The sequence below is a fragment of the Paramisgurnus dabryanus genome, chromosome 1 (assembly GCF_030506205.2).
Source record: "Paramisgurnus dabryanus chromosome 1, PD_genome_1.1, whole genome shotgun sequence".
NCBI classification, from domain to species: Eukaryota; Metazoa; Chordata; class Actinopteri; order Cypriniformes; family Cobitidae; genus Paramisgurnus; species Paramisgurnus dabryanus.
Window position 1 is genome coordinate 27,219,212 of NC_133337.1, and position 23,465 is coordinate 27,242,676.

A 23,465-nucleotide genomic window follows, 5' to 3' on the forward strand; every position below is an offset into this window, starting at 1 on the left:
AATGCATTTTACTCATTAGCACTCTTTGATTCACACAGATGAATACTGATTGCTTCGCTCGATCCATATATAGTCATGTCTTTTGGTCTAGTATCGATTCTGTGGCGTCAGAAATAAAGTCGTGGCTTAGCGGCCTTCCGAGCAAGTGAAACTGAAAGACTGGGGTGGATCCATGGTCGGGTGTCCATTAAGTTTATGATGACAAGTTGTCTTGGTGATGAGAGGAAGGCTTGTCGCATTTACCGGACTCGACATAAACGAATTATAAACGCCAGCTGAGCTTTATATTTGCATGCATTACAGCTTTTATGCCAACCTGAAACGGGTTTTATTTGTGTGGTTGTACGTTATTGCATATAACATGATTGCTATGGTATCACTATTAATGTTGCTCATAAGTATTTATGCTGCAGATGTGCAAATTGTGCAACTTGTTAGGGATAGACGGTACAGGGGTTACTATGTAGTTTGTCTTTGTATGTAATCCAAACAGTACTTTTATCAATGCTGCCCTTTACGTGTTTACCTGGGAACGTCAGGAATGTGTGTGTTTGTTGTGTGGGATGATGTTTGCGTGACGGTACAGGTTTTGAAACCCGGTAGTAAATGGATTTTGGCCAGCACCACACCTTCCTCGGGAGAGCCAATGAAAATGTCACACTGAGCGCTATCTACCAATCAGAATCGATTTTGGGAAACCAGAACTCTGCTGACAGGGATCTACATCAGGATCAGGTTCTGTAAGCAGAACCCTCTTGACCTAAATTATTTACTTTAAGTGCCCCCTGAGATTTTATGTTAATATTTCAATAATTTCATAGCACATTTGCATGTTTAACTTTAAAAACATAAATTTTTCATCAGTTTTAAATAAATTATATCAGTAGTATTTTACATAGTTATTGTTATTATTACCTGTTATTGGACCTTCGTCTGGGAATTTTCTTTTACATAAAACGTATCTGTCCATTTTGTGTGAGTTCTCAGTGTTGTGTAATGGTCACATGACATTCAGATTAAGCAAGTAAAATATATATATTTTGTTAGTGTTTTTTTTTTTTAAATGATTTATTTACAACTTATGATTTAATTGTAATTATTGAAATGTTTTTATCAACTCACGAACCCCACCGCAATTCCACTACGAACCACCAGGGGTTCACAAACCCCAGCTTGGAAAACCCTGATCTACATTTAAAGGGTAAAGTTACCCAAAAATTTAAATTCTGTCATCATGTTCTCATCCTCATGTTAATCTAAATCTGTATGAATTTCTTTTTCCTGATGAACACAAATGTAGATATTTTGATAAATGATGGTAAGCACATATCTGATTTGACTTTCATAGTAGGAAAAAAATATTATGAATTTCATTGGGTAACGTCAACTGTGCGCTTACCATCATTTATCAAAATATCTTCTTCATCATTTATCACTTTTACCCACATTTATGTAAACGATGAGAGAATTGTAATTTTGGGTAAACTTTCACTTTAACCGTGGGTTCACACCAGCCGTGTTTGAGGCGTCAAATTCGCGTCTACCGTGTCTAGTTTGCCGCTTGTACATTTTGAGTTTACTCGCTTCATTCGCGCGTGAAATTCTAAACATCGAGACATTCACGCGGAAATTGGAGGGGCTTCTGCGACTCGCTTTCTGTAATCACGTCACTACTAAAGCAAGCTTCTGATTGGTTAACGCAGCGAGTTTTTCCACCAAAGTTCACATTTTTTAAATCGCGCGTTTGCCGCAGCAACGCTCAATTCGCGCCATTCGCGTGAACAACCTCATTCGCGCCGCGAGACCTCCAGACGCGCGTCAACGCGTCTTCACATTGACTTAACATTGAAATAACTCACGCTTGACGCCTCTACCGCGGTTGGTCTGAATGCAGCATAATAAAGCGACCTGATATAATTTGGTGGTCTTGCGACATGATCGACAGTTGGTGATGTGGGGAAATCCAGCGATGCGAAAAACTTAACAACAATTCAACTTTGAGCAAATAAGAAGTGAGTACAAATTTGATTGGTCTCTGCCCACATACAGTGACGCAAATGCACTGCGGCAATTTTTATATAAAGACTTTCTTGAATGTAAATATTTAGTAGCACTAAATTTTTTTTCTTGTCAAAACCGAATATTATTTCTATCAGCATAGATCTCATTCGTGATCTAATTTATTTGCAACCAGCAGTAACGTAAACTAGTGACCTCTAGTGATGACATCACTGTCATTGTTAATTGGCCAAATGGAAGAAATGTCCATTTATGTCCAGATACGAGTGATGCTTAAAGTGAAATTGAAAATAACCAGCTATGTGTATTTCGGTAAGTCCCGTTGTGATGATGGAGAGATAGAGAGAGATGAAATATTATCAAAGTGTGAGAGAGTAAAAAGTGGCCGATTTTGGCAGATTCTTACTGCTGGTGGATTGTGGGTAGTGATTGACAAACTAGAGTGAAAGTGATCATGTGACTCACTAACTTGTGAAGGAAAGATGGGATGCTGAACTGGGTGAAGGGTCAGCGACGGGAGTGTATCACACTTTAGTTACGCGCCCTCGCATTCCTGTGAACTTGGGGGAAGTGACCGTAGTATGAGTCGACCGTCCAAGCCTCTGATCTCGTCGCAGTGCGGCGCCAGCGTCTGCCCCGGGTGTGTGAGGTCCGCCAGTGGATTCCATTGCAGTGAGTGGAAACGGCACCTGTAGCAGCGGCCGGTGTCTTGTTACCGGATGAGTTTCGTGGTGGTGATGAGCATGTGCACATGTGGAATTCCCCCTAAGTAATAAAATAGTCAGAGAGAAAGCGAGAGAGATGGACCGTGCTTTCTTTAAAGATATAAAACTTTCATTTTCATTCTTAAAATAAACTCTGAGTGTTATGGGACCTTTGGGTGTGTTTATCTGGCTTTCATTATTAGTGGTGATGTGGTCCCCTAAGTGGGGTATTTTTACAGGGTCACAGCCTATGTGTGTGGTTTGTGTAAGCGTAAGTTCATGGTAAGTGTTTCTAAAGCTCAACTAGTATTGCATTATATTAGTGACAAAATAGTGATGGGAAAAAATGTATACCCTAAATGCAGTAAGAGTCGTCTTCCAAATTCTTAAATGTAAATGTTTACCTCACATTAATGACTTATATAAGCAAAATGTATTTGTTAAAAAGCAAACTGTCATTCAACTTCGTATTAAAGCAACACTATGTAGTTTTTTTCCTTTAAATAATCTCTCTAAAATTATTTCAGTGATAAAACAACTTTTAACTGGACAAATTGTACTGTTGCTGCAACCTGAGCAGCCTCCTAGCTGCTACAAGCACACTCTGAAAGTGGCGATGGAGGGTAGGAAACACAGCCCCGCCCCTCCCTGCAGAAGAGTGTCTGATACAAGGCACTGTTGCGCTTTTCAACCACATGGGGGAGCTGTAAGTCATTTTTACATGGAAACTACATAGTGTTGCTTTAACTGGCTGCAGCAAACAACAATTGGTAGATGTGCTGGGTAGCCCCGCCCATAGTGAATTCTGATTGGTTAAATCTTACTGTATTTCTTACAATATAGTGCTCTAAGTAGCTGTATATTCAAGGTTGCCAAGTTCATGGTTTTCCTGCAAATTTGGGCTACTTTAATACTGTTGCCTTGGGCTGTTTTTTGTGTCCGTGGGTTGAAGCGACCCCAAAACCATTATATTAAAGCCCTGGGAATGCAGATGAACCCCCACCCCAAAACGAGATTGAGCTACTTTTGAGGGCAAATTGGGAGGGTTTTCTGTGAAGATCTGGCAACCGTGACTAGACATCAACTATGTTGCACTGTCAGTGAAAATATTATGCTTTTTTAGGCTACTTTAATGCTGTTGGCATGTCCACGGGTTAAGCAACCCCAATAATGTAATATTTAGCCTTGGGAATGCGAATTATAGCAGATGAACCCTGTCAAAAATGCACATTTTACCTCAGAACATGATTTTACCCCCTCAAAAGGGGATTGGCTAGTTTTGAGTAGAAATTTGGAGGGTTTTGCTGTGAAAATCTGGCAACCATAATTAGACATCAACTATGTTTTGAGTGTGCATGAATATATTATGCTTTTTTGGACTACTTTAATACTGCAGATTTTACCACCAGAACTTGATTTTTTCTGGAGCACCCTCTACCCAACTCCGATTGTGCTAGTTTTGAGTAGCAATTGGGAGGGTTTTTCTGTAGAAAACCTGGCAACCCTGGTTAGACATCAGCTATATTTTGACTGTCTGTGAATATATTATGCTTTTTGGGCTACTGTAATACTGTTGCCACAGGCTGTTTTCTAATCTATGGGTTAAGCGACCCCAATAATGTGATATTTAGCCGCGGGAATGCGAATTATAGCAGATGAACCCTTCCACAAATACAAATTTTACTCCTGGAACATGTTTTTTTTACCAGAGAACCCCCCATCTTGATAGGTGATTGGGCTAGTGTTGAGTAGCAGGGTTTTGCTGTGAAAACCTGGCAACCATGATTAGACATCAACTATGTTTTGAGTGTGTGTGAATATATTATGCTTTTTCAGGCTACTTTAATAGTGTTGCCACAAGCTGTGTTTCGTGTCCTTGGGTTGATGCGATCCCAATAAGTGATATTTAGCCCCAGGAATAGGAATTTGAACAGATAAGCCCTCCAAAAAATGCTCATTTTACCCCTGGAGAATGTTTTTTACTAACCCTCACCCCAAAACGCATTTGAACTAGTTAGGAGTAGCAATTTGGGAGGTTTTTTAGTGAAAACCTGGCAACCGTGATTAGACATCACCTATGGTGTAACAATGTGTAAATATATTATGCTTTTTTACTGTTGACACAAGCTGTTTTCATGTTTGTGGGTTGATGCAATCCCAATAATGTGATATTTAGCCATGGGAATTCGAACTTGATCAGATTTTACCCCAAAACGAGATGTTTCCTGGAGAACCCCCCCCCCCGCGCAAAGGGTGATTGGGCTACTTTTGAGTAGTAATTGGGAGTGTTTTGCTATGAAAACCTGGCAACCATGATTAGACATCAACTATGTTGTGACAGTGTGTGAATATATTTAGCTTTTTGGGCTACTGTAATACTGTTCCCACAGGCTGTTTTCGTGTCCATTGGGTAAGCGACCCCAATAATGTGATATTTACTCCCGGGATTGCGAATTTTAGTAGATGAACCCTTCCACAAACGCAAATTTTATCCGCGAAACATGTTTTTTTATCGGAGAACCCCCGCCCCAAAATGTGATTGGCATAGTTTTAAATAGCAGTTGGGAGGGTTTCGGTGTAAAAACCCGGCAACCCTGGTTAGACATCAGCTATGTTGTGACTGTCTGTGAATATATTATGCTTTTTTGGGCTACTGTAATACTCTTGTGGCGGCTCTTTTCATGTCCATGGATTAAGCAAACCCAATATTGTGATGTTTAGCAGATGAGCCTGGCCAAAAACACAGATTTTACCCCCAGAATGTGATTTTTACAAGAGACACCCCCAAAAGGTGATTGGGCTGGTTTTGCTGTGAAAACCTGGCAACCTTGACATCCCCTTGATGGTCTATATATTACTCTATTTTGGGCTACATTAATAATGCAGATTTTACACCAGAACGCGATTTTTCCTGGAGAACCCCCACCCCAAAACATGATTGGGCTAGTTTTGAGTAGCAGTTGGGAGGGTTTTTCTGTGAAAACCTGGCAACCCTGGTTACACATCAGCTATGTTTTGACTGTCTGTGAATATATTATGCTTTTTGGTTACTTTAATACTGTTGACAAAGGCTGTTTTTGTATTCACGGGTTAAGCAACCCCAATAATGTGATATTTAGCCATGGGAATGCAAATTTTATCAAATAAACCCTGCAAAAATTGCAGATTTTACCTCCACAATGTGGTTTTTTACAAGAGAACCCCCCTCAATAGGTGATTGGGCTAGTTTTGAGTAGCAATAGGGATGATTTTACTGTGAAAACCTGGCAACCCTTGTTAGACATCAGCTGTTTTGACTGTCTGTGAATATATTATGCTTTGGACAAATTCGTTGTTTGTATGTATTAAAATATAAACTTATATATAAGTCAACTAATTATTATTTCATTTGTAAGTGTATTGTGAGTGTGTTGAGTCGGTTTGTAAGCAAGTGCAAGATAACTACAGCTCATTTGGTTTTACTGAAGCTGAGGTGTTTACAACTACCAGTTTGGGCAAAAATGTCCCTTTCACTTTCCAGATGGTACCCATTTTTCTTTAAAACATCTGTTGCGGGGACGAGTTATTTTCATTAAGCTGAATCACTTCCATCAGCCCTCCCTTGTCCTCTTCACGCAACCTCAAAGCAACATGTCGTCAACCTCAAATCAACGTTCCTGCGTAACCACTGCTTCTGTGGCAACAAGTCTCTCGATCCGCGTTAAACAGCACAGCCTAGCGGTAACGTGTTAGCGGCACGGCGACAAATGAATTAGTATGTGATAGATGACACATGAAGCTTTTACTGAAAGGGAGAAGGAGGGAGGGAGGGAGAGGAAGAGAGAAAGTGAGATTGGTTTGCCTGCGGACTCACTTGGCAGGAATCGCTCGACTAGATGTGTCGTGTATGACTGTGCAAAACGCACACACACACACACACACACACACACAGTCGGTGGAAAGTAAGAGGAGAGGTTGTAAGCGATCACTTCGATGTGGAAAGTGGAGCAGTGAGGTTCCTGCTTGGATTCTCTCTGTTGATGGATGATCTGTTTATTCAGTAAGTGTTATACTTAAATGTGTATTTTATTAATGTGTTATAATCTCAAAGCTTTATGAGATAGATTTGTGTGTCGGTGGCCGGCCAGGGTCAGCACAGACTCTTGGACAGGGAGGCTTCAGCATACAGGTGTACTGGCATCCGAGTAAGTAACTGGTGTTTACTACTACCACTAGTTTAAAATCAGATTAACAATAGTTTATATATCAGTAAGGGACTTGATTATTTGAGGATATGGGAAGCAAAAAGTCAAAACAACTAAACTTACTAAAACACTGATAATATTTAAGTAGAGGAAATACTTAAAGTCTTAAGAAGTTTGAATAGTTTACATTCTTATCAATATTATTTTTCCTTCTTCGGTGATGATTTTGACAACAGTGCTGAATCACTTTCAGTTTATCACTGTCTCGCTCTATTCACTTCCTTTATCTATCGCTTTTTTGTCCCTTTCACACAATTACATTTTGTTCCTCTCGCATGATCACATTTTATTCTTGTTGTTCTGCATTGGTGTCCGCCCACTTCTCGTCTTCTGTTTTCGTCTGTTGATGAATGCAGCTGTAGGTGTGGGTGTGGCCAGGACGCACCTTGACCTATTACATCCACCTGTCCATCTGTTAATCTTTATCACCTTTATTACCGACTTTATCACCGCCCGCATACAAACTACAAATCAGACGTTTTTTCATTACAATTTTAGTACGACACGCCCCGTAACTCACATCTCAGAAAAACTTGTTAAAGTTTAGCTTCTCTGATTCACAAGTCCAACTCATCCTTTCAAAATGCAATACTAATAAGTCGTTGTTATGTAATTGATAGATGGTACAGATTAGGAGCATGAAAGTTTGATTTCACTCATTGGTTTACATCGATGTCAATCTTTGACACGACCTAACCAATAGATATCAAGGAATGATCCTTACTTTATGAAGGATGGGTTGATGTACGTCCCTTTAGGATCGCATTTGTAGATGCACTCCCCAAGCGTATCCAAGCAGCATATTTCATTTGCAAACTCAAGTGTACATATATGCTAGTGTGACTGCGTTGTTGGAATAGCGCTTGTGCATTTTTGCATATTTGCATATAGGTTTGTGTGAGTTTGCATCTTGAAGGCTGAGTTCTGTCCGCTGGTGACATTTACACTCATTACTGCGGTGTTAAGTCATCTTTCAGCGCTACATTGCGACTTTATCTTCGCTGGCTTCAATGAGTCTCACTGACGTAAACAAGTGATGTCACAACCTGAGTTATTGAATAAGTTATTCAAGAAAAGCATGCGTGTCAGTGATTTTCCATCGTAAGATATGCACGTCTGCGTTTAAAAAGAGTTAGATGGGGGCGACAGTGTGTTCACAGTTGGACAGCGGAGGGACACTGAGGATTGATGCTGACTTCCTCTCCTCCCCGGTCTCCATGGTAACCGGCTCAGGCGCCACTATTACAGCTACTCAGTGTTTCAGTGTCAGTGGAGTCTGTGACCGGGTCGACATTTAAACACTGGCATGTTTCTCATTGCTCAGAGCTGAATGAGGCTCAGGATGAGGAACAGCAAGACAACTACTAGGCCTATAGTTTTCTGTCTACTGTATGTGCGCGGTAAACCAAACAGTTTGTACAAATGTATTAGGCTTAGGAGTTGTGCTAGGGGAAGGGGATAAAATATACAGTTTGTATAGTAAACAAGTCATTATGTCTATGAAAAAAGTCCACTTAAAAACATGAAAACTGGTGTGTGTGTTAAGGGGACCCAGATAAAAATAGCTCTCATGAATTAAAAGTCTCAGTGATGTTTTGTGTTATTGTATATATAAGTGTCAACTTTGTCTGAATCTATAGTGGATATATACATGATATCTGAATCTAAACAAAATATATACATGATGTCTGAATCTATAGAGGATATATATCTGAAGTCTGAATCTATACTGGATCTATACATTTAGACTGAATCTATAGTGCATTTGTACATGAAGTTTGAAGCTATAGTGGATCTATACGTGAAGTCTGAATCTATACATGATGTCTGAATCTATAGTGGATTTATACATAAAGGCTGAATTTATACAAAATCTATACATGATGTCTAAGTCTATAGTGGATCTATACATAAAATCTGAATCTATAGTGGATCAATACATGGTGTCTGAATCTATAGTGGATCTATACATGAAGTCTGAATCTATAGTGGATCTATACATAAAGTCTGAATCTATAGTGGATTTATACATGATGTTTGAATATAGTGAATCTATACACGATCTCTAACTCTTATAGTGGATCTATACATTAAGACCAAATCTATAGCGCATCTATACATGACATCTGAATGTTTACAGAATCTGCAGATGATGTCTGAATCTATAGTGCATCTTTATGTGATGCCAATCTATAGAGGAATTATACATGATGTCTGAATCTATGGATCCATACATGATATTTGAATCTGTAGTGAATCTATACATTAAGTCTGTATCTGTTGTGGATCTATACATGATGTCTAAATGTATACAGAATATAATATATATATGTGATGTCTGGATCTATACTGATCCATACATGATGTCTAATTATATAGTGGACCTATACATAAAGTCTGAATCTATAGTGGATCTATATGTAATGTCTGAATCTATAGTGGGTCTATACATGAAGTCTAAATCTATAGTGGATCTATAGATGAAGTCTGAATCTATAGTGGATCTATACATGATGTCTGAATCTATAGTGGATTTATACATAAAGTCTGAATATATAGTGGATCTATACATTATGTCTGAATCTATACAGAATCTACATGTGATGTCTGAATCTATAATGATCCATACATGATGTCTGAATCTATAGTGGATCTATACATTATGTCTGGATCTATACAGAATCTATATGTGATGTCTGAATCTATAATGATCCATACATGATGTCTGAATCTAAAGTGGATCTATACATGATGTCTGAATCTATAGTGGATCTATACATACAGTCTGAATCTATAGTGGACCTATACATTATGTCTGAATCTATACAGAATCTATATGTGATGTCTGAATCTATAGTGATCTATATGTTATGTCTGAATCTATAGTGAATATATACATTATGTCTGAATTTATACAGAATCTATATGTGATGTCTGAATCTATAGTGGATCTATATGTTATGTCTGAATCTATAGTGAATATATACATTATGTCTGAATTTATACAGAATCTATATGTGATGTCTGAATCTATAGTGGATCCATACATAAAGTCTGAATCTATAGTGGATCTATACATGAAGTCTGAATCTATAGTGGATCTATACATGATGTCTGAATCTATAGTGGATCTAAACATGAAGTCTGAATCTATAGTGGATCTATACATGAAGTCTGAATCTATAGTGGATCTTTATGTGATGTCTGAATCTATAGTGGATATATACATTATCTCTGAATCTATACAGAATCTGTATGTTATGTCTGAATCTATAGTGATCCATACATGATGTCTGAATCTATAGTGGATCCATACATAAAGTCTGAATCTATAATGGATCCATACATGGTGTCTGAATCTATAGTGGATCTATACATGAAGTCAGAATCTGTAATGGATCTATACATGATGTCTAAGGGTGCGTTCCAGTCCAGTTTTAGACACACACTCGCGAACTTCCCTAAGCACTTCCCCTCGGGGGAATCCCTGTCGCCATTTTGAAGTGCGTTCCACTTCGTCAAGTGGACAAGGGAAGTTTGTATGGACAGACCCTCGCTCCCTCGATTTTGACCGAGGGAGCGAGTCTGCTTCATATGTACACTTCATTCAGCTTCATATCCCACAATGCAACACGATTGTGACGTCACTTCAGCAACTCGCGCTTTGCACATGGAGGGGGCGGTCTCCACTTTCCATGTGATCAAGGGCTTAGGGCGATCCATTTGAACCCACTTTAAGTGTTCTAGCAGGAGTGGGCACTTGTACAACGTAAGCAATGACGTACATCCGAGTGAACGAGACTGAGTGAAGTTAGCGAGGGAAGTTCATAAAAAAACGAACTGGAATGCAGGGCAGGTCTATAGTGGATCTATACATGATGTCTAAGTCTATAGTGGATCTATACATGAAGTCTTAATATATAGTGGATCTATACATGATGTCTAAATCTATAGTGGATCTATACATGATGTCTGAATCTATAGTGGATCTATACACAAAGTCTGAATCTATAGTGGATCTAAACATGAAGCCTGAATCTATACGTTTAGGAGAAATATCAGAAGAGTATAATTTCATCTCTGTGTAATTTTTTGACTGTCTGCAAAAGAAACTGAGAATATTTACAAGCTCTTTCTTGTGATGTTTCTTTCCTGTTGGGATCTGAAGGCGTAGGAACTGAAATGTGAGTCTGGTCTTAGCTTATCTGACTGTTGTAAGAAGGATAAGCTGCCCACTTGTAGAGCCAAGAATTTACCATAAACATGCACAAACCGGCGCCTAAATCTTGGCTACACACCTCATGGTAACATCGACACAGTGAACTCTTCGATTTTACAAGCATAGATGTGTATGTGGGGTATTTGTTAAAAAATCTGAGCACCGATGCCAGAGAAAGATGAGAGATATAGTTTCATTTTCTCACTAGGAACACCAGGTTTCTGATTTACTTTCCCAGGGGTGTGTGCTTCCTTTTACTTTGTCATGTGCGTGTGTGCCTGAACGATTGGGCGAGCTTACACGAACACACCCTCTGTTATAGACGGATATCTTCATGTGCTTTCTCTTTACCTGTTTTCCAGGTCAGGTGCTTTCTGGATCGTGATGGAGTTAAGTGCGGGAAAGTCACTCAAGAGTGGCGGAGCCTAAGGTGCACCATTGAATTTAAGGTACGTTGCAGTCCAAAATCTTAGTACTTCATGCTACTGTGTTCGTGGATGCATGTGTACGCTTGTGTGTGCGTGGGAGAAATAAAGGTGAGAGATTTGCTCTCTTCCAAAATTTGCCTTGTTGTCTAGTGGAAACGCCCTTAATAGGCAACAGTTCCGTGAGATGAAAATGAAAATTCTTTGTACTGTGGAAGATATTTTGAAGAATGTTAAAAAACAAACCGATCTGGGGCACCATTTGCTTCTTTAGTATTATTTTAATATTACTATGAAAGTAAATGGTGCCCCAGATCTGCTTGGCTACAATCATTCTTTAAATTTATTTTTAATTGTATTGATACTATTTCTTTAGTATGTCTGTTGTCAATATTCCTTATTGGTATAGCCTTTGGTTTTATGATTGCATGAAATGCTATCTTGGTAGAAAAGCACACTAGGTGTTGTAGAGAAGAGGCGAGAGAGAGAGAGAGAGAGAGAGAGAGAGAGAGAGAGAGAGAGAGAGAGAGAGCTGTAAGTACGTCAAAAGGAAAGTAACTCAATCTGGGCAGCTGTGAATCATACCGCTGCAATGCCACGTCTCAGGGCATTGACGCAAAGAGAATACCTGCTTCAGCTGCGCGCATTTATGCGTTACAACAGAAGCAGTGCTATAACTGCATGCCAGTCCTGCATGAAAGGGAATAAAAAATGATCATAGATGCAAAGTGGGTGAAAAGGCATTGATGTGAATGAGAGATGAAATCATGGCGGTCTTTGATGCGCGGTTTGAACTAAACAAAGTGCCACTCCTCCTCTCCCATGTGCTTCTGGGCAAATAGCAGTGCGTGTGCGCTCCGCTGTGCAGACAAATCGTGCCCTCGGGAAGATTTGGGAAGCATGTTTTGCGACGCGGAGTTGTTGAGTAACTCTGGAAGAACTTAATTGGCCTGTCCTGTTTAAGCCGGGAGAAAGTGACAAGACAAGATTACATCACGCTTTAGCACAACATTCAAGCGTGTGGGTGGTTTCATAACATGTTTCTGGTCGGTATGGTATGCCACAGGTGTAGGCTTCATTGTATCTCATGTAATCCTCCTTAAAAGTAAAGGATTAAAGCAAAGGGAAGAGTAGTGTGCATTTCTGGTGAGGTCAATTGGTAGTTCGGTGTGGGATTGGTTTGTTCAAACGTTTTCTGGATATCGTATCCAGCTTTTTTATTAAGATAAAATTAGAAATACAGTTTTCTTTTAATATGTTTGTTATGGTTTGGGTGGTTATATCACATTAGATAAGGTCCACAATGAAGGACTTTGTCCACTCGTATCTGAACATAACATTAAGGAAACGTTGCGCATTTTACATGCGCATTACGGCCCGATGGACAATGAAGTGCATTGCAATTCGTGGCTGGCGTGATGCCCAGGCTTTCTCATGAAAGGAAGATTAATTCCTCAACCCTGACATTCAGATTCACTCTGCTCGGATTTTTCCGGGTTGTGTTGAACAAATCGAATGCTTTTCATCCTATCACCAAAGAGCGGCTCTGCATGTAGAGGCGTAGCATTTGCAATCATTAAACAACCTCATTATTCATTTACTGCCAAGGAGATATTAAAAATATGACCTATTTTTTTATTCAAGTGCTGTAAAGTCATTGAAGCGGGACGTCATTGTGGGATCTGGAGCTGAAAGAAATCACTTAGAAATGAGGTCTATTTGAATGCCCATAGTAGTTATCACTGTCATTAATAAAAGACGGGCTACAATTGAGGATGATCAGATGCAAAAGCCGCTAAACGGCACTTTTGTCAAAAGTTAGATAATGATAACCGGATGCCCTCGGCACGTATTATACGTTCATCAAATACTTTCGCTTTAAATCCGCTTAATCTCATTCTGTTCTGCTGAACACAAATTAAGAAATTTAAAAAATTGTAATAACAGATCTGGGGCACCATAGTAGGAAAGAAAAAAAATTATAGTGAATGGTGCTCTAGATCTGTTTAGCTATTAACAATTTTTGTAAATAATGAAGATATTTTGAAAAATGTTAATAACTAAACAAATCTAGGGCACTATTGACTTCCATAGTAGGAAAGTATAATACTATCTAAGTGAATCGTGCACCAGATCTGTTAAGTCATTAACAGTTTTGCTAATAATGAAGATATTTTGAAAAATGTTAATAACTAAACAGATCTGGAGCACCATTTACTTCCATAGCAGGTTAGAATAATACTATGTAACTGAATGGTTCCCCAGATCTGTTTAGTTATTAACATTTTTGTTAATGATAGTTTTTTTTAAAATGTTAATAACTAAACCGATCTGGGGCACCATAGTAGGAAAGAAATAATATTATGTAAGTGAATGGTGCCCTAGATCTGTTTAGCTATTAACATTTGTGTAAATAATGAAGATATGTTGAAAAATGTTAAAAACTAAACAAATCTGGGGCACCATTGACTTCCATAGTAGAAAAAATACCATCTAAGTGAATGGTACCCCAGATCTGTTAAGCTATTAACATTTTTGTAAATAATAAAGATATTTTGAAAAATGTTAAAAACTAAACAGATCTGGGGCACCATTGACTTCCATAGTAGACAAAAATTACCATCTTAGTGAATGGTACCCCAAATATGTTTAGCTATTAACATTTTTTGTAAATAATAAAGATATTTTGAAAAATGTTAAAAACTAAACAGATCTGGGGAACCATTGACTTCCATAGTAGGAAAAAATAATACTATCTAAGTAAATGCTATCCCAGATCTGTTTAGCTATTAACATTTTTGTTTATAATGGAGATAGTTTGAAAAAATGTTAATAACTAAACAGATCTGGGGCACCATTTACTTGCATAGTAGGATAAATTATACTATGGAAGTGAATGGTGCACCAGATTTGCTTAGTCATTAACATTTTTGTTAATAATGAAGATATTTTGAAAAATGTTAAAAACTAAACATATCTGGGGCACCATTCAATCCCATACTAGAATAAAATAATAATATTTAAGTGAATGGTGCACCAGATCTGTTTAGCAGTTAAAATATTTGTTAATAATGAAGGTATTTTGAAAAATGTAAACAACTAAACAGATCTGGGGCACCATTTACTTCCATAGTAGGAAAAAATTATACTATGGAGGTGAATAGTGCCCCAGATCTGTTTAGTCATTAATAGTTTTCAAAATATTTTAATTTGTGATCAGCAAAACAAAAAAATTCATAAAGATTCGTAACAACTGTTAACTATTCCTTTAATATGAATTATGATAACTTCTTGAACGCAGATACCGGAGCAAATACCCCACCGCGCACACACACAGTCAAGACTTGATTATATCCACGAATAGACTTTATCTGTTGTGCGTGCTGAACTGTAACGTCACCCAGCCCCACAACACTATTTCTGGGAAGCACGTTTACTGTAAAACTTTTTTTCTCAAGCACTTCAGTTTTGGGAAGCAGGCTTGGCTCCGGGCCCTCTGTTTTGTGACTCGTTTCTGCGGTTCGCTGGAAGCCCGACCCCGTGCCGCTGACAGGCCATCAAAGAAAGACTGTGAACAACACGTAGTCAGCTGCGGCTGTGTTTTATTTTCTTTACCGTTAATCGCCGCTGAGATAGACTCAATGACAAGCGATCTGATTTAAGGCCCGTGACTCAGAGGAAGTGCACTTCAATGCAAGTGCAAGAAATGAGGAACAAATGTGCACTGTAAACCTGCAGGGAAGGGGGGGCTTGTGGTAACACAGACATCCCGAAGGATTTTAGGGGTGGGTGGTGAGAGTTACGCGATCCTTAGCCGGTGGCTAGACGTGAGTCAGTTAAGACTCATGCCTGTGGATCTTATTCAATTATACATACAGTACAGTAATATTTGGAGCTTTGAGACTTCCAAGGAGAGCTAGGATGTGTCATTTCTGGGAACAGTGAAATATGGTGGTGATTACACCTATTAAAATGCATATCATTGTAAAACTGTCTCGTAAAGCTCAGTGGTGGAGCATTGCATTAGAAGCACGAAAGTTCATTGAAACAAACCCAGGAAACACAGATGCGGATAAAAATGAAACTGAATGTAACCCTTTAACCTCATATTGCTTCAGGGAATTCGCCTCTGCAGTTTACCGTAAGTTTTTGTGGATAAAAGCGTCCGCTACACAATTGTTTCCTTGTTTACTTGTGAAGTAAGGTTGCTCTCTACGTGCATAATAAGATGCATGCTGCGGTGGGGAATGTAATGTAAAATTACTGAATTGCGCAGTGGATTTTCTGTTCAAGATGAGCTCAGGATGGATTTTCCTCTGACTTCTTGAGAAGTTTGTATTTTACGGTCATTGTAATTTCCTGGCGCTCTTTGTTGAAAGCCTGAAAGCCACTTGTATTATTATTACGCTTTTGATGCATTAAGTAAAATTCAAATGAGTTCGTTCTGGCTTTAGGGAACTCAACCCAATAGCACAGCTCTTTTGGAGTGGAAGGGTGAAAAGTTGATGTACACCATATAAATAAAAATAAAACAATAAAGTATATATGTTATACATAAAATTGTATGTGGTTTGTGTTACAATTCTAGTGGTTTTACCAACAACGGCTGCTAGGTGTCAATGGTGTGCTGCATCGTCATAAATTAATAAATTACTGTCTCTGCATTACTATTACTGCTAAAATGTTTTAAAATAAAAAAATAGATTCTTAAACCTTTCCAACGATATATAGGTTTTCGTGATAGATAAAAATGTACATGCACAATATTCGGGGGTCTCACTCATGGGACAGCGCCAGATAAGGGTCTAGACAAATTCGCTTTTAACAGACTCATACATTTAACATTTTAAATCACACACATTTTTGTCTAATAATATGTTTAAACCCGCACTGATAAACGATTTACTTCCTGCTGTACTTGCTTGTCAAGGTCACAATCTTTAAAGTTCGTTTTAAAAATGTATTAAAGGGATAGTTCACCAAAAAATAAATTCTGTCATCATTTACTCATCCTCAAGTTGTTACAAACATACTGTATAAACAACTTTATTCTGCTGTACACAATGGTAAAATTTAATTTGTAACCAAGCAGATCTGGGGCACCATTGACTTACATAGTAAAAAAAATAATACTATGGAAGTGAATGGTGCCCCAGATCTGTTTGGTTACAAACAGTCTTCAAAATATCTCCCTTTGTGAGTAAATAAGGAGTTTTTGGTGAACTATCCCTTTAAAAAGAGCATTTAGTATGACTCAGGCTAGCATCATCCATTCACGTCATACTGCACATCACTAAAGTCTATATACGTCTGAGCAGACTTAATCATCCTTTCAAAAACAGTGACTGGAACCTTTCATTACCTCTACCTTATTTTCTTCTCTTTCACCTTGTTTTCATACAATGTTTACCCTGGGCTAAATTTAGGCAAGCGCTCTGATGGGGTTATTAAGATTGTTTATCTGTTTTTGCTCAGAAAGGGAACATTCTCCTGGCTGTGTCACACTGTGTGTTCACAAGTGGGCCAAAGTTCAGCCTCTTCCTGTAAATGGATCAAAAGAAACAACCAGATGTTTGAAATTCCTCCAAAATACTCTTAAGAGCACGCTGTGGATCGATACACGTCTACGGATGAAAACAAATGAGAAACTCAGATGCAAAAGCCTCTAAATGCCACCTAGAATGATATTAACCGAATGCATGTATTATACATTTGTCAAATACTTTGCTACTGTGTTACATCCGGTGGATGAACTCTCACATTCAACACTTCTAAGCTATACATTATAAAAATGTGACACTTTCCTTGTGAACATCTTCTCGTTAAAAAGAGAAAAAGAGGAAGAAGAGAATCCTGCTGTCATTACGGCCATCATTCTCTGTGAACTACACATGAACTCAAGATCACATGTTAAAGCACATTCACACTATCTCTAACTCTACTTTACTGACTGATCTGTATTCACTACACACAAAGTGTAAAGTTAAAGCCATCTATATCCTCACAGCAGCGCCCCGTGCCTCTGTTTTCATTCCAGTAAGGCTGGGCCTCATTTCAAAATATGTTCATGTGGCTCAATTGGTCAAGCCGTGCATTAGCAGCTCAAAAGGTCATGGGTTCGATTTCAGATACATACTGATAAAATGTATACATGTGCCTTAAATGCACTGTAAGTCAATTTGGTTAAAAGTGTGTATGCAATAACTGAATGACATGGTTCTGTACAGTGGCGTAGCGTCTGGGCATGCAGGGTATGCACGTGCAAATGGGCCCGGGCCAATAGGGGGCCCGGCCCTGGGCCCGCCCCAGCTTTTAAAACATTTTTTTTTTCAATTTCATTTTTATTTGTGGCAGCAATAAATATATTTTTGTATGCATTAATGTCTAATTTCTCCGTCATTTCTTGTTTGCGTTTATAATTTTTTTGGCACTCCGCGGCTGCCGTAGACTAATACGCCATAATTTTTTCACATGACGCATTGCCGTGCCAAAAAAAAAAGAAAACACAGTGTGAGAGGTTACTATAGCGGCTATCTACATGAACATTAAGGATGGACAAATATAAACATAAAAGTGGGGCCTCAAAGAGAAAAGAGAAGGCGGAGAAATTATTCAAGAGTCAAAAACTACCCAAAACATTTTGTTTTTCTTAATTTAAATCTACCATTTAAGTAAAAAAGTAAAGTAAAAATATTTCACTACCGTATTAAAAGTATATGTTGTTAACAGACCTGCGCGCCACAGTTAACAGTGCCAACAGACAAGGCTGGGGGGAATTTTGGCTTAAGGGGGCCCGTACATTTTTTTTGCATATGGGCCCGGGACTCACTTGCTACGCCACTGGTTCTGTACATGTTTTTTTTTTTTGGCCAAATGGTTTCATTTGCTGAACATTTGGTGCATCCATAATATATTCTTATATTACTTAAATGGATTTTACAAACGTAAAGCTTTTTTTTAACAAGTTATCGCATTTTATTCAATACTATGCAGCCCTAAACTGTAGTGTAGGTCAGGACTTTTTCAAATTTCAACATATCCAAATGAAATATTGCCTAATAAATGAATGCATTCACGTATAAGAAATGCAAAAACGCCTGCTTAAGGGGCGGTTCACATTTTGCGTCTAAATCCGTGTGGAAAACGCAACCATCTGTTGGTTCTTGTCACATGACCTGCGGTTCAATTGCGGCATAGAAAATTTAAATGTTTTCAACTTGAAAAAACGAGCGTGTCGCACTGTGTGTGTGTCGCTACCGTGCCGCTTCCAATACGAGTGTGCGTACATTTGAAATAATGAACTTGAGCGCACAAGAGACGCAAAATGTGAATCGCCCCTAAATGCAGTGCTCGAATTGAGGGGGGGCTGGGGGGATCAGGGACCCCCCATAAGGCATTAGGGACCCCCTATAAGAAGTCAAAATTATATTTGGGGGTTCCCCTCAGATATTTTTATTTTATTAAAGATAATGCTGACAAACCTGTTATTTTTTTGTTATGAAGGTAAATTCTGATCTAGTTTAAGTCTGTAAATTTTGGATTGCTTTTATTGATGTTACATAAATCATACATTTGCGTTCAAAGGTACTAATGTGTTGCCATTTTGGGTTTGCTGCTATGTCATGATGGGGACCCCCCATAAGACGAGATTCAATTCGAGCACTGCCTAAAGGTGAGGTGCATGATCTCTGAAAGCCAATGTTGACATTAAAAATAATCTAAACAAACACGCCCCTACCCCAATCTGGACCTTCTTTTGATAGACCCGCCCCACACATACACAACCCAGGCAACGATGTCGGTTAGTAGACACGCCTCTTACTGCTGATTGGTTACAAGTGTGTTCTTGTAGTCAGCCCACTCCATTTTTAAAGTGTTTTTCAAAAATCATGCACCCCGCCTTTAAATGCTTTTGCTTTCACCAGCAATAATGTTTTCAAAACTCTTCAAATTATTCAGAGACCCTCGATGATCCATTTACAGGAATGAGTTACTGCTCTGAGATCAGCTGAGGGTCAAGTGCGCTTGTGTGATTGCGAGTCATAGCTTTTGTTAATGTGTCAGTATTTGGCAGATCAGATTAACAAGATTCAAATAAAACACACCTTGCACCGTATGATTCAGATGTGACTCATCAGGCAAAATATTTTATCCCTACAGCCCTCCTTCTCTTAGGCCATGTTTATAGCTCGTATTAAGTTGCGTTTTGGTTGATCGGATCACAAGTGGATGGGGATGGAGTTTTTTTGGCTACTTTGTTTTCAGTGACCGATACAAGCGTAGTTATTTCAGCTCCATATACCACATTTTACCAAGTTCAGCTTCCTTATACTTAGTCATGAGACAATAGGATCATATAACGTCATGATATCGAGCAGTGGAGCATTTGAAGCACTTATTTACATTAGGAAAGAGTGATTGAGGTGCGGGCTCGGAGATGATAAATGAGTTTCTGTAAGCTATAAATGTGTGAGTCACAATCTCACAGGCGAGCATTCATGGTTGTGTTTTAAAGATTTAATAGAGAGATGTTTGCATGCTGTATACATTTATAAATAAAATGGTGGGCAGATTCTTGTGATCCTCTGCTGCCTGCATTAATGTTCATATGGATGATATTTTCAGTTGAGTCATCTTAAAGGGGAAGCTTTTCATTTTGGTACCACCTAACGTCACCAAATGGAATTGTAATGGACACTCCCTGTCTGCCATTGGTCAGAAAAACAAATGGTCCCATCCAACTCATGCCATTGGTCAAGCCAGTGTTGCTTTGGGCTGGTCAGGATAGTCAAAGATACATTGACATAAAATGGCTTTGTATTAGTATGGTGCTTTCACACCAGACATGAATGAAGCGTTAAGCGTGAGTGATTTATATGTTAAATCAATGCAAAGATGAGATAGACATGGGGATTGAGCATTTCAGGCATTTGACGCGCTGAAAAATCTGAACTTTGCTGGATATTCGCGCCGTGTTAACCAATCAGGATCTTGCTCTAATAGTGATGTGATTACGACGTAGCGAGCGGAGGCATAAATATGAAAAACAAATCATGTCGCTTGTATGTGGACAACCAGAGCTGTACGACACATCTTCGTACTTTTAAAGAAACAGGAATAAAAAGGATCTTGCTTGGAAGAAAGTGAGTTGGTCCGACAATCTGGTAAGTTGTAAAAAATGCTCTTTACTCAATTTGAGACTACAAGTTAGCAAAAGCCAGCAAAGTATGCATATTTGCGAACAATGCGAATATCACGCGCAAATTGCGGGAATTTCATGTGCGAATGACACAAATTTCACGTGCGAATGACGGAAATTTCACGTGCGAATGACGCAAATTTCATGCACGAATGGCGCAAATTTCACATGCAAATTTCACGCGGGCATGCCACAAATTTCACGTGCGAATGATGCAGATTTCACGCATTAATGACGCAAATTTCACGCGCAAATGATGCACAAATTTCATTTGCGAATGACTGCAATTTCATGCGTTAATAACGCAAATTTCACGTGCAAATGACACAAATTTCACACGCAAATGATTCACAAACTTCATGCGCGAATGACCAAAATTTTACGTGCTAATGAAGCGAGATAACTCAAAACGTTCAAGCGTTTTACTACGTGCGAATACCGCGATTTGTTCGCTTAATTCGTGTCTGGTGTAAACCCACAGTTACGGGGACGCAAGAAAATATTTTAGCGAAGAGTGTAAAATGCAAATGACGCACAAATTTCACGTGCGAATGACATGAATTTCATGCCAAATGGCGGAAATTTCACCCGCGAATGGTGTAAATATAACGCACAAATGCCGCAAATTTCACGTGCGAATGATGCGAATTTCACGAGCAAATGACGCACGAATTTCACATGCGAATGACGGCAATTTCACGCGTTAATGACGCAAATTTCAAGTGCAAATGATGCACAAACTTCACGGCCGAATGACCCCAAAATTTCACGCATTAATTAAGCGAGTTAACTCAAAATGTTCAAGCGTCTAACTTTGTGCGAATGCTGTGATTTATTCGCTTCATTCGTGTCTGGTGTAAATGCACATTTAGGGGATGAGAGAAAATATTTTTGCGAATAAAGTCTAAAAAAGTCTGATGACCTAATGTGATGACGTGTGAGGAAACTGCTTTTATGAAAGTCAAAAAGCATGTTTGTTGGGTGTAGAGACTATAGTCTTTATAAGGAAGCGTTACAGATCAAGCTGTAAAAAAATCACGTGGTCGGGAGAGCAATCAAAGCTGGGCCAGGTCACGTTTCTGTTCACCCTACTAAATTTACAAAGACTAAAACATTTAGCCATCCTTAGTGGCAGTTCGGCTCGGCCAGAAAAATAAATGGGTAACAAAAACAAGATTGGCTGATTGACCGGCTTTCAAGTGCTTAAAGCAGGTTGTTATATAAACACAAGCTCTCGTCATTTTCTCTTTTAAAATCAGGCCGAAGAGGGAGCGGGCGGGAGCGGGTGATGTCACCACTGGTAGAGTCAAGCTATCATGCAGTCCATTCATTTTTGTGTATCTCAATGTGTGTGTACGTTTCTGTCTTGCCCTGTCACTTCCTGAGTTTGAATAGAGCGAGAAGTGGAATGACGGGGCGCAAAAAACAACACCTCAATGGTGGGTTTTTCTTCACTTATGCACCAGAGAGCAAGACTCACATGTGTGTTTGTGTAATCACTGAATTGGCAGGAGTTCCTCCTGCTTTGCCCTCTTTAAGGTTGTTTGTGTCTGAATGAGATTTGTAGCTGCACTGCCCTCTTCTGTTCATTTCCAGAACTGCACACAATATATGGCATCTGGTTAGTTGCATTCTTAGTGATCTGATAAGGAATGGGTTTGACCAAATGAAAAAAGTGATTTCTGCACCAAACACAATTGTAAAAGTAATGTTTTTTCTCTCACACAGGTTTCCTCCACACTTCCTCTGTCTTCCATTATTTGGACAAACTTCATGGAAAATTGAAGGCTGCATTAATCTCCTATATCTGACCCTGTCTGTGAAATCCAGGTAAAGTCTCAATCTAATTGAGATCTGGAGCATCAAAGTTTGATTTCAATCTTTGACATGACCTTACTCAGTCGATATTAAAGATAAAGGTTATATGTCCTGTACATTATGTAGGATAAGTTTATATCGAAAACAGTAAATTACAAAAAAATGGGTTTTTACAGGCAGGGTCACGTATAAGATCAATAAAAGATGCACCTGTTCACATCACCGTCTGCTTGTACGTGGGATTGTGTGCCATGGACCGAGGCACATAATAAAGTGTGTAATAACACACGGTAAGGCGAATCTGTGTGGGCTTATACAAGCTGGTAAGAGGTAAGAATGACAGAACTGTACAGCTTATTGCTACAGGCCATCTTGATTGTTCCCAGTAGGGAATTATATTTAAGAAATATGTCAGGAAGAAAACCATTTCTGTTAGTGACATGCGAGTAGCCAAATTAAACTTGCATGACTTCCTTCTTCCATGGAACACAAAGGCGGATGTTAGGCCAAACCTATTGCTTCAAATTTAAAGTTGATTAATTTATATTTAGATACTGTATGTCATGGGTCTTTAAATGGGGGTCCAGCGACCCCTGGGGGATGATGGGGACTGTGGTGGACCTCCAAATGTATTATTATTATTTTTTAATTAAATTAGACTTCAAACAAAAATGCATTAATAGGCTAATTATAAATATTAAAACTTGATTAAAATGAAGAGCACAATAAACGATTCTGTAAAAATGTTATTAAAATAATTATTTTACTCTCTTTGAAACGTAACCATTATACCTTTTTCGAGGGCGCACGATGCGAAACTCGTCAAAACATGTATTT

The 23,465-nt window shown here is 38.8% G+C and overlaps 1 long non-coding RNA gene across 2 annotated transcripts in view; it reads left to right on the top strand.

The window, feature by feature from the left end:
• LOC135779406 (uncharacterized) overlaps window positions 1–22,633 on the top strand; it is a 66,151-nt gene extending 43,518 nt beyond the window's left edge. The window contains exons 1-3 of one of the 2 annotated variants that reach the window (XR_010544791.2): window positions 6,652–6,762; window positions 11,549–11,635; window positions 22,539–22,633. This is a non-coding gene — a long non-coding RNA (uncharacterized lncRNA). Of the gene's footprint in view, window positions 1–6,651; window positions 6,763–11,548; window positions 11,636–22,538 lie in introns of those variants that run through there. The other variant, XR_010544790.2, reaches the window with a different exon arrangement.
• Window positions 22,634–23,465: the final 832 nt, after the last annotated feature.